Here is an 11,956-nt window from a genome sequence, read left to right as displayed (position 1 = left end):
CCGTCCCCCATTGACTTTCAATGTAAAGTCTGAACGGATCCGCTCAGGCTACTTTCACTCAGAAATTTTTCTAAGTTATAATGCAGACGGATCCGTTCTGAACGGATGCAAACGTCTGCATTATAGCGGACCCGCTCCGAACGCTAGTGTGAAAGTAGCCTAACACTGTATTTAACACTGCCATTGAATTTAACCCTGCCTCCTGTAGAAATAATGGTTGTTATAGTGTCCTCAGTAGTTATAATGCTCACTATAGTGCCCCTACTAGTCTAAAACTAGTCTATAGTAGAGACTCAAAGGCTACTGCACAGAGCTTTCATAAAGACACTTCCTCCACAACAATTAATCCTTGGAGAGCAGAGCTGAAAGAAACCCCACCCGAACCCTTCCCCCAGCAACTAAACTGTGTACACAGTGCAGGATTAGGACAGCTGAGCTGAACTCTGGCACTCAGAGAGATTGAAAACCTCTGAGAAGACATTCTGGAGGACCGCAGAGCCCCATTTATACACCCTAGCCACTTAATATAAGACAGACGAAACATCTCTTTCAAGGTAACTGTTCTCACTTCACTTTAGGTTGTTTAGCATTGTGTGCAGATCATACTACTCAGTACTTGTCCCCTGATGAAATAAAGTTTTGCCTTGAGGAAACGTATCAGAATGATACATCAATTTAGGGCTTATTAGTTCCCATTGAAACAAATATTTTCTTCAAATCAGATTATCTGATCTGTAAACAGCGTCAGAGAGGCTTGGTCTGAGAGTCTTGGGAAAGAAGTTCCAAGTGCAGCCACTGTGCTGAAGTCAGAAACGTTGGAGTCTTGGGAGCTTAACTGCAGCTATCGTGAGACATGCTGGTGAGCTGGTGGAGAGACTGTAGGACCAATTGCTGGGTTGGTGAGGGCTGTCAATGTGCCAGCCCATAGTTAGAGTGTCCTGCAGATAGTGAGAGGCTGGTTGCCTGAGAGACCACTTGCTGAGAGACCACTTTGTCCATGACTAGGAGACCTAATAAACTGTTGGGGAAAAGAACAGTGAATGTACAAGTGTTGCACTGTTACAAATAAAATTAGTACGACTATATACGTCAGACTTTAAATATAGTGCCCGCTCACGAGCACAATAGGCACCATAGCCACTGACACCTGGGGCTAATGTATGCGATTAACGATAATGTCGATCATACACATTTAACCTTTAAGATGCTCAGGTCAAATGTCACCATAGCATCTGGACGGTTAAAAACCGGGTGCGTGCACTCCTAGCTGTGGACTATGTTAGCCACTCTGTGGCCTGGGTAGTTATGCGAAATGTGGTTCCTTTTGCAGATTACTTCATTCTGATCTAGATTGACTGAAAGATTGGTTCAAAAGATTAGTTCCATTTTAGTTATTTACAGTATCATTTGCTTTATAAAGAAGCACTTTGTCCCCCAAAGTGGAAAAGGGGAAAAAGTCAGGGAGTCTGTTGACATCATGTGACCGGCACATTTCAGTAGCTTTAAATGGGATATTCAATCCCTATAATGACCCCCAGAATGCCCAGGTCCATTCCTTAGAGCATACTTACCTGCTCCCCGGCACCTCTGTCCCTCCGGATCCCTGCACAGCTGCATCTCCCCACATTGGCTGCTCCCCTATCACCGGATGTTTTGATCTGCGTGATGGGGAGATGCAGCAGTGGCCATGCAGTGATCCTGAGAGACACGGGTGTCGGGAAGCAGGTAAGTATGCCCTAGAGGAGGAGACCTCCTGAACTGACTGCCGCTAGCTAGCATATCCTTGCTCTGCAGCTGGGGTCTGTTCCAAGGCAGAGGAGGAGAGACATTCTGCTTCTCCTCTGCGCTGCCGCTCTGCATGCTGCCCTGATTGGTGGTGAGCACCAGGAGGAAAGGCTTCTCCACCGCCTCCACCAATCAGCTTACTCCCACCTGGCCACATATGCCGTTGCTAAAAGGAAGAAAGAAGAAGGACAGAAGGGAGTGTTACTGGCCCTCAATTGAGTGAACACTGCTATCTCCTGGATATGAAGGGGAGCTCAGGGACTGACCTGGACATTAAATATGTATTGAATATGACTATAAACCCCTCATTCATAGGAATGCACTCATATACTGCAGTGTATGAATGTATTCCTAAGGATGAGGGGAGTTATAGTAACATTTAATATAAACACTGTCTAGGGACTGTAACATTATTGCACTGTTTATATTAAATGTGACTATTGCCCCTCTCATCTATAGGAAGGAACCCATGTACTGCAGTATATGGGTGCATTCTTAAGGATGAGGGGGGCTATAGTAACATTTAATATAAACACTGTCCAGGGACTGTGCTGTAATTAGCAAGTGTTTATTGGTTTTTAAATTAAATGTGACTATAACCCCCCTCATCCTTAAAAATGCATCCATATATTGCACAACATAACAGTACTCCATCCACAGATCCCACTTTTGCAGTTTGTCTGCAGAAGATCTGCCATGACAACGTAAAATATTATTCTGTTATTTTTTAAAATATTTTAGCACACATTTTGGTTCATATATTTTTTTACTTACTTTTCATCTCTAACACGTACAGTAGATGCGTCTTATCATCAGATGCATCTTATAAAGTAAAAAATATGTAATTCCTCTAGCGCCGTTCTATGGAAGCAGTAGGTTTAAAGAGGACCTTTCACCGATTATGACACTGTGAACTAAGTATACAGACATGGAGAGCGGCGCCCGGGAATCTCACTGCACTTACTATTATCCCTGGGCGCCGCTCCATTCTCCTGCTATGCCCTCCGGTATCTCCGCTCACTAAGTTATAGTAGGCGGAGTCTGCCCTTGTTCTTCTGTAGCGCTGGCCGATCGCATTGCAGAGCTCACAGCCTGGCAGAAAATAACCTCCCAGGCTGTGAGCTCTGCGCTGCGACTGGCCAGCGCTACAGCAGAACAAGGGCAGACTCCTCCTACCATAACTTAGTGACTGAAATCTCCACCTACTATAACTTAGTGGCCGGAGATACCGGAGGGCATAGCGGGAGAACGGAGCGGCGCCCAGGGATAATAGTAAGTGCACTGAGATCCCCGGGCGCCGCTCTCCATGTCTGTATTCTTAGTTCACATTGTCATAATCGTTGAAAGGTCCTCTTTAAAGAGCACACCAAATGCTTTAAATAACTTCTTTATTAACTTCAATTTTTCTTCATATATAACACTGCCGCCTCCGCAGCAGATACTCCATTTACAAAACACGTGTTAAATAAAGTATCATAAAATGGCGGTATACATAAGATGGTGGTTCAACTGCTCAATCTTGTCTTTCAACATAAAATGGTGGATATATTTCTCTCTTCAGTATCTGTACTCTGACTTTAAGTTATTTAAGCACTTTATGATCTCTCTGAGAGGTATATCTGAGGTTAACCAATAGTTCACTTGCTCTACTTGGTTTGCACTTTGCTCTATTTTGGTCTCTTTGCTTCCATAAAACATAGCTCTTAGTGGAGTGTGTGTCTGTTCAGCTCCTCTCTCTAGTAAATAATGATTCCAGAGGCTCCTGCTAGGGGAATTTCCCACACAAGCTGTGTGTGAGCCTGGCTGTAATTGGTCAAAACTCCTGCCCAGCTACAACAGTTTAACTCTATGCTTTCTGTTAATTCTGCTGTCATTGAGCTTGCCTACCACAACTTATTAATTTATAAGGCATATTATCTTTTCTGTGAACACAATATATATAACAGTTATATGACATCCAAACATGAAGTCACTGTAAATAACTCTGCTTTTGTCCTTAACACACGAACATAGGAACTGTATTAAGGTCATTGGCAGGTCTAGCTGTATAAACATATAAGCTATGTTAGCAACCTAGGACAGGTCTTAGCTGGCCAGCTACACTGGGATACTGCTGAGAAATTATTAGAAATATAGATCATTACACAGAGGCTTTACTATCTCCTTAGATGAGTTATGGTTTGGTTAACATGATCTTATGTATTCATTATGTTTTATCATAATTAATGTTAAAAGTGCAATGACTGATACAACAGAGATGACAATATCTGTAATTGTTACCACTACTGTTATACTCTACTGCTATATCCTATTGTATAAAATACAAAAGTAGAAAAAACACCTGACACACAGAAAAACCTGGCAGTCTAAATAAGATCAAGCAGATGGTGGCGTAGATAGCACTGCAGTAAAGCAAATACCCTGCCCTTGCAACAATGGGGACAGAAAGGATGAGGACAGCACACATTGTGCTGTTCACATCTGCATTTCTAGTCCCCGACTCCGTACTAGAAATGCATTGCTGAAACAATGGCACATCTAGAAATAAGGTACTAAGTGCTATTAGGCCATGGCTTTACTTCAATAGCGATTATCCTGGTGACAGATTTCCTTTAAAGGGGCTGTGGATGACACTGCTAAGGGAGAGGAGTTCTGTGGAGGTCAAAGTTAAGGGGGCAGGTAGGGTGGCCATTCAGGCTACCCTCAAAAGGCAGACTTAAAAACCCCACCCCCAGGCCCTCTAACCCACGCCACGGATCCTGTTAGGCCACGCCCTTCCACTCCGCAGCTGATGGGGATTAAGGTAAAATTCAACTTCTGTCAGCTGCAGGGGTGGGAGGGAGGGTGACATTCTCCCTGCAGCTCACGCTCAGACAGCACAGTGCTGCTGTCTGAGAGTGAGCTGTTCAAAAGGACATCCCTGTGTTCATCCAGGCCCTGCACCAGACAGAGCGTCTGAAAGCCAGACTGTCCTGCCTAAAACCGGACCTCTGGCCACCGTTAGGGGCAGGCTGCTGTGGAGGTCACAATAAAGGAGACGGTCCGCTATGGAGGTCAGTGTTAAGGGGCAGATTGCTGTAGAGGCCACTGTTAAGGGGCGGGGCAGTGGCGTAACTACCAGGGAAGCAGGGGAAGCGGCTGCTTCGGGGTCCGGGCTGACAAGGGGCCCGGGAGCAGTGTCTCACACACACTTACTGTGTGTAAATAACTTTACATTTTCAGGCCGGCTCCACCCCCGAAAACAACCCCTCCAAATCCCCTCCCCTTTAGATTTGGTGTGGTCACATAGGGGCCGGGCCGCAGGGCCAGGCCCGCCCACCCCTCCCATCCCTCCTACACCCCCATTCATTAACACAGGGCCCGCTTCGGCGGGCGACTCCATGCATGATTATCTGCTGTGCTGCCTTTTCTGCCTGCATAGCGTGACACCTGCCAGAGAACAGGTCGGCAGCAAGCTATGCATATTAATCTCTTCAGGCAGCACAGTGGCAGCCCGCCCCCAAATGAAGCCCTCCTCAAGGGGCGGGGAGGCTGGGAGAAGCAGCGCATTATGGCAGAGAGGCGAGCGAAGGGAGGCACAACAAGCATGCTGCACAGCACTTTTCAGGTATGTGCCTGGGCCCCTCTCCCCCCTTGCCTGCTGCTGCGCACGAGTGCACAGTAGTTCTGGGGCCTCTTTGGGCATGAGGAAAGAGGAGGGCAGGACAGAGTCAAAGTAGTTAACCCTTTCCTCCTCTCCCAGTCTGTCAAGTTCACAGACTTGGAGAGGAGAAGAGGTAAGGCCAGGTACAGCAGCAGGCAAAGTTCTAAGTGTAAAGCCATGGCAGGCTGCAGCATGTAGCTGCCACAGGCTGCCATCCCAGTCCCACCAGCCTCCTATATAATAAAATGCCTTCATCTGCTTCTGTTATAATACAGGAGGCTGGCAGATGCTGGGATCACCACCTGGCAGCTGCATGCTGCCAGGTAGCCAGATCACAACCTCTTCCCACACTTCCTCTGCCAGCCTCCTGTACTATAGCATGCAGTACGTGGCAGCCTCCCCTCTCTGCTTGCTGTTGCGCCATCTACTAGTGCTTATTATGGCACTCTTTTAAGTTACATATACACAAATGTGATGCCAGGATGGTTCTGGGCTGGCATCAGGTGCATGCATATGTGTGTCATAATAAGCACTAGTATATGGCAGAGCAGCGGAGGCAGAGAGGGGAGGCTGCCACGTACCGCATACTATAGTACAGGAGGCTGGCAGAGGAAGGAGTGGGCAGAGGTTGGGATGAAAGTTCCAATCACCCCCTTTCACAGTGTTTTAAATACAGACGTGGACAAAATTGTTGGTACCCTTTGGTCAATGAAAGAAAAAGTCACAATGGTCACAGAAATAACTTTAATCTGACAAAAGTAATAATAAATTAAAATTCTATAAATGTTAACCAATGAAAGTCAGACATTGTTTTTCAACCATGCTTCAACAGAATTATGTAAAAAAATAAACTCATGAAACAGGCATGGACAAAAATGATGGTACCCCTAACTTAATATTTTGTTGCGCAACCTTTTGAGGCAATCACTGCAATCAAACGCTTCCTGTAACTGTCAATGAGACATCTGCACCTCTCAGCAGGTATTTTGGCCCACTCCTCATGAGCAAACTGCTCCAGTTGTGTCCGGTTTGAAGGGTGCCTTTTCCAGACTGCATGTTTCAGCTCCTTCCAAAGATGCTCAATAGGATTGAGGTCAGGGCTCATAGAAGGCCACTTTAGAATAGTCCAATTTTTTCCTCTTAGCCATTCTTGGGTGTTTTTAGCGGTGTGTTTTGGGTCATTGTCCTGTTGCAAGACCCATGACCTGCGACTGAGACCAAGCTTTCTGACACTGGCTAGTACATTTCTCTCTAGAATTCCTTGATAGTCTTGAGATTTCATTGTACCCTGCACAGATTCAAGACACCCTGTGCCAGACGCAGCAAAGCAGCCCCAGAACATAACAGAGCCTCCTCCATGTTTCACAGTAGGGACAGTGTTCTTTTCTTGATATGCTTCATTTTTTCGTCTGTGAACATACAGCTGATGTGCCTTGGCAAAAACTTCGATTTTTGTCTCATCTGTCCACAGGACATTCTCCCAGAAGCTTTGTGGCTTGTCAACATGTAGTTTGGCATATTCCAGTCTTGCTTTTTTATGATTCGTTTTCAACAATGGTGTCCTCCTTGGTCGTCTCCCATGTAGTCCACTTTGGCTCAAACAACGACGGATGGTGCGATCTGACACTGATGTTCCTTGAGCATGAAGTTCACCTTGAATCTCTTTAGAAGTCTTTCTAGGCTCTTTTGTTACCATTCGGATTATCCGTCTCTTAGATTTGTCATCAATTTTCCTCCTGCGGCCACGTCCAGGGAGGTTGGCTACAGTCCCATGGATCTTAAACTTATGAATAATATGTGCAACTGTACTCACAGGAACATCTAGTTGCTTGGAGATGGTCTTATAGCCTTTACCTTTAACATGCTTGTCTATAATTTTCTTTCTGATCTCTTGAGACAGCTCTTTCCTTTGCTTCCTCTGGTCCATGTCGAGTGTGGTACACACCATATCACCAAACAACACAGTGATTACCTGGAGCCATATATATAGGCCCAATGGCTGATTACAAGGTTGTAGACACCTGTGATGCTAATTAGTGGACACACCTTGAATTAACATGTCCCTTTGGTCACATTATGTTCTGTGTTTTCTAGGGGTACCATCATTTTTGTCCATGCCTGTTTCATGAGTTTATTTTTTTACATAATTCTGTTGAAGCATGGTTGAAAAACAATGTCTGACTTTCATTGGTTAACATTTATAGAATTTTAATTTATTATTACTTTTGTCAGATTAAAGTTATTTCTGTGACCATTGTGACTTTTTCTTTCATTGACCAAAGGGTACCAACAATTTTGTCCACGTCTGTATAGGTAAATAAACATAAAAAAAAAGCATTGCCATGTCCAAAAATGTCTTCACTATTAAAAAATATAAATAATTTGAATTCAAAAAGGGTACCAATAAAAAGTACAATTCATCCACTTGAAAAAAAGCTTCAGCTCTTTAGGCAGAAATAAAAAAAAAAGTTTTAGCTGTCCAAAAATGGTGATACAAAGACAAATAGGTTTTTTCAAAGGTTTTATTTTAAGTAAGGGTCCATTCACACGTCCGTTGTTCTGGGTCCGCATCCGTTACACAATTTTGCGGGACACAGGTGCAAACCCATTAATTTCAAATAAGATGGAACATATCCTATTCTTGTCTGCAATTGCGGACAAGAATAGGCATTTCTATCATAGGGAACTAACAAAATGCGAAAAGCACACGGCTGGTATCCGTGTTTTCCGGATCCGCATTTTGTGGACCGCAAAACACTTGCGGATGTCTGAATGGACCCTAAGGGAGGGGGGCCCTGTAAAAAAAAATTCTGTGGGGCCCAGTCAGTTCTAGTTACGCCCCTGGGGCGGGGTGTTGTGGAAATGACTGTTAAGTAGACGCGGTACTGTGGAAGTCATTAATTAAAGAGTGACCGCTGTGGAGGTCACTGTTTAAGGGGCGGGTCGCTGTGGAAGTCACTGTTAAGGGGCCAGGATGCTGTGGAGGTCACTGTTAAAGCGGCAGGCGCTGTGGAGGTTTCTGTTAAGGGGGCAAGGAACGGTGGAGGTCACAGTTAAGGGGACGGTCCGCTATAGAGGCAGTATTAAGGGGTGGGGTGCTGTAGAGGTCACTATTAAGGGGGCAGGGTGTTATGGAAGGTCTCATTTTAAGGGAACAGAGCTCTGTGGAGATCACTGTTAAGGGGGCGTATTATTGTGTAAATCACTGATAAGGAGACGGGGTACTGTGGAGGTCACTAATAAAGGGTCGGCCGCTGTGGAGGTCAATGTTAAAGGGGCGAGCACTATGGAGGTCTCTGTTAAGGGGGCCAGGAATGGTGGAGGTCACAGTTAAGGGGGTGAGGTGCTGTAGAACTCACTGTTAAAGGGGCAGGCTGCTGTAAATGTCAAAGTTAAGGGGGTGGGCTGCTGTGAAGGTCTCATTTTAAGGAGACTCGGCACTGTGGGGGGGGGTCAGTGTTAAGGAGTGGGAGGCTGTTGAGGTCACTGTTAAGGGGGCGGGATACTGTAGCTATCACTGTTATAGGGATACTGTTCATTAAATGAAAATGATGAAATATACCCGTCCTTCAGCTGGTTTACATAATAATCGCTAATAATACTTTCATATACACTACAATACATTTACATAATAATCGCTAATAGTGCATAATAAACACTACACTACATTTTTATAATAATCCAAACTTTCCCAGCCAAATAATGCAGCCAATAGCTTGAGAATGGGGTGGAGACTGGACATTTACTTCCTCATAGTAGTATAATTAGGCTTAAGGTCTTGCACTGCCTGGGAAAGAAACCTTTCACAAAAAGCAAGCAGCTTTACCAGTTTCTGGTATCTGGACGGTAGTGTCTGGTCTGTAAAGGTATCTTGTTCCTTTCTATTTTTAGAATTGAATCTTAATGTTTTATAAAGATTGCACATAGTGATGATTAATACAATAATTGGAAACTTTTTTATCATTATGGTATAGGAACAGTATAACAATATGGTATTTATATGTTAGAATATCAAAAACAAAATAACATATATAAAAAGGAAGTATTCTGTACAATAAGCTAATTCTGCTTGTCTATTTTATCATACAAGGATCTTGAGCTTAGTACCTCCAGTGCATTGACACAGTCCCATGTAAGCATTAATTATTTGCTTAGGGTTACTCAGCCCAAAATCACGCTAGTTTTACTATGACTACATTGAGTGAGTATAATCTGTTTCACAAATGGAAATAAATAACAGCCCAATGATGTTTGAATTGATTTATGAATCCCAAAATGGACTTAGTTTTGCCAAATTGGTTCTAGTTGGTTCTAACAGCAGGGTTTGTTGTGTTTTTACCCTTTATATTTGTTTTTATCTATTGATCTAATCTTTGATAGTTCTCAAATTCATTCATTTTTTCAAATTCTGCAACAGTTTGAGTTTCTTGAATGATGTTGAAGTTTCTACATGGTGCAGTTAGGTCATAGTAAGAACTTGGCCGACAAGTTATTTCATCTGTTCACTTTTGTATGATTAGATTGATGTGATGTCATTAGACTATGACTGACCTATATGTTTTTTGTATTTTTTATATTTTTCAATATGACTTTTTTGGCACAGTTAATGCCACAAACTGGAATAAACTTCTTAGTTACAGGAGAATTTATTAAGACTGGAGTTTCATGCATCTTTCTCTGTCCATGTGTCAGAAATTGAAATCTATGGTATGAACAGACATACGGTAGGCTTAAACTATAATTTACGCCAGTTTCTGATGTAACTCATAGCAAATTTCTAAGACTCAAAGGGGATTTTCAGGAGTAAAATAGTGATGCCCTTTCCTCAGGATAGGTCAACATCTGATTGGTAGGGGTCTGACTGATAGCACACTGGGCGATCAGCTGTTTTATGAGGCTGCAGTACTCTAGTGAGCGCTGCAGGATCTTCCTAGGCCGGTGACAACACATTTAGTAGTCACATGCCCTAGTTGTGCAGCTCGGTGCCATTCAAGTGAAATGGCCTGGGTTGCAATACCAAGCACAGTTTTTATACAATGTACAGTGCTGTCCTTGGTATTCTGTAGGGGGGCCGCAGAGCTCATCAAAGTGATGTGGCTCTTCAAACAGCTGATTGGTGGCGGTGCCATGGTGCCAACCAATCATATATCGATGATCTCTCTCAAGGATTGGTCATCAATTATGGTGCTCTTGGAAAACCTCTTTAAATTGACCCCATCCCCTCAAGCCTAACCAAACCCATTTCTTCTGCACTTTCTAACAGTAGAAAGAGTCTCAAATTCTTGTGAAAATGTGGCATTGACAAAGTTTGTTACTTTTATACACCAGAAAACTGATATAAATAATTTATTAAATTCTCATTCTCCTTTATATTCATACTCATCAGCATCCATACGGTATGGAATATGATGGTAGGCAAGCAGACAGCGGCAGTGGCATGATTGGGTTGGCGATGAATAGTCATCATCAGCAGTGGCAATTGTATTCATCAGAGATATCATGGTGTGTGAAAATCTTCATGGATCCATGTCTTGTTCATTTTGACAAATATGTATTGTACACTGGCAGAGGACAACTTTGTCGGTTTGGGTGTGACAACACCACATGTGGCATTCAGAACCCTTTCTGAGATGACACTGGATGGACAAGATTGTACAGCGAGGGAACACGGTATGTGCAGGGGAAAGGCCACAGTCATTTAGAAAACAAGACAATTGGACACCTGGCCAAAAGTCAGACTGATAGCATAGAGAAGAATTACATTTTCCTGAAAGTGAACTGCTCCACTATGGACATCTGGCAAAAAGTCCAGCTTCAGAAGAATGGAACTTCGCCAGGTTGGAGATAAGCTTGATCACAACTGGAGTTCTGAGAGCATAGTTGTTTTTTGGCCTACTCATTCCATTATCAATAACTGATAACAGAACGGAGGAGGAGTCTAAAAACAATTAATTGTCGGGGACAATGACAAGGCTGTTGTACTGGTTGTGGATGTGGCCTGGATGCCACAAAGAATACTGGGAGAAGGTCTATTTTCCCAATGGATCTAGTGATGGTGTCTCATTCTACAGAAATGCACATCCTTAAAATGGTTTTATGGACAGCTGGCCAGAAGTAGTACTTATTTGTGGAAAATGTGGTACAGTTCTGTGACTATAGAACAGAATTAAATTTGGGTGAAGGCACAGAACTGTATCACATTTTCCACAAATAAGTGGTACTGCAGCAATGGCATCACTAGCAACTTGGAGACCGGGAGGAGGGGGACAGACCTTTTCTAATTCAGAATGCTGGCTGTTGGAATAGTGAAATAAGGGTGCAAGTGAGGGAGACATGGCCCTTACTGTATATGTATGATCATCTGGATCCTCAATACACTTCCTCACTTGCTGCATAACGTGTCCAACAGTACTCGGTCATCTAGGGGTTATATCATAATAAAGTAATATTCTGAATGCTCATTGTTAGTTTTATAATGTATGAAGTAGATCTTTATTACTGTGCCCGATACAAGCACTTGGTAAAACA

The 11,956-nt window shown here is 43.5% G+C and overlaps 1 protein-coding gene across 7 annotated transcripts in view; it reads left to right on the top strand.

Moving 5' to 3' along the window:
• Positions 1-425: 425 nt before the first annotated feature.
• Positions 426-11,956, top strand: part of LOC122926655 (sulfotransferase 2B1-like) — an 80,229-nt gene continuing 68,698 nt past the window's right edge. The window contains exon 1 of one of the 7 annotated variants that reach the window (XM_044278092.1): positions 426-554. The gene's annotated coding sequence lies outside the window, so the exon portion shown is untranslated. Of the gene's footprint in view, positions 555-5,325; positions 5,393-9,227; positions 9,295-11,956 lie in introns of those variants that run through there. The other 6 variants (XM_044278087.1, XM_044278096.1, XM_044278093.1 and 3 more) reach the window with 6 other exon arrangements.

This window comes from Bufo gargarizans, chromosome 2 (genome assembly GCF_014858855.1).
Source record: "Bufo gargarizans isolate SCDJY-AF-19 chromosome 2, ASM1485885v1, whole genome shotgun sequence".
Taxonomy (NCBI): domain Eukaryota; kingdom Metazoa; phylum Chordata; class Amphibia; order Anura; family Bufonidae; genus Bufo; species Bufo gargarizans.
This window is presented reverse-complemented; position numbering and strand designations above follow the sequence as displayed.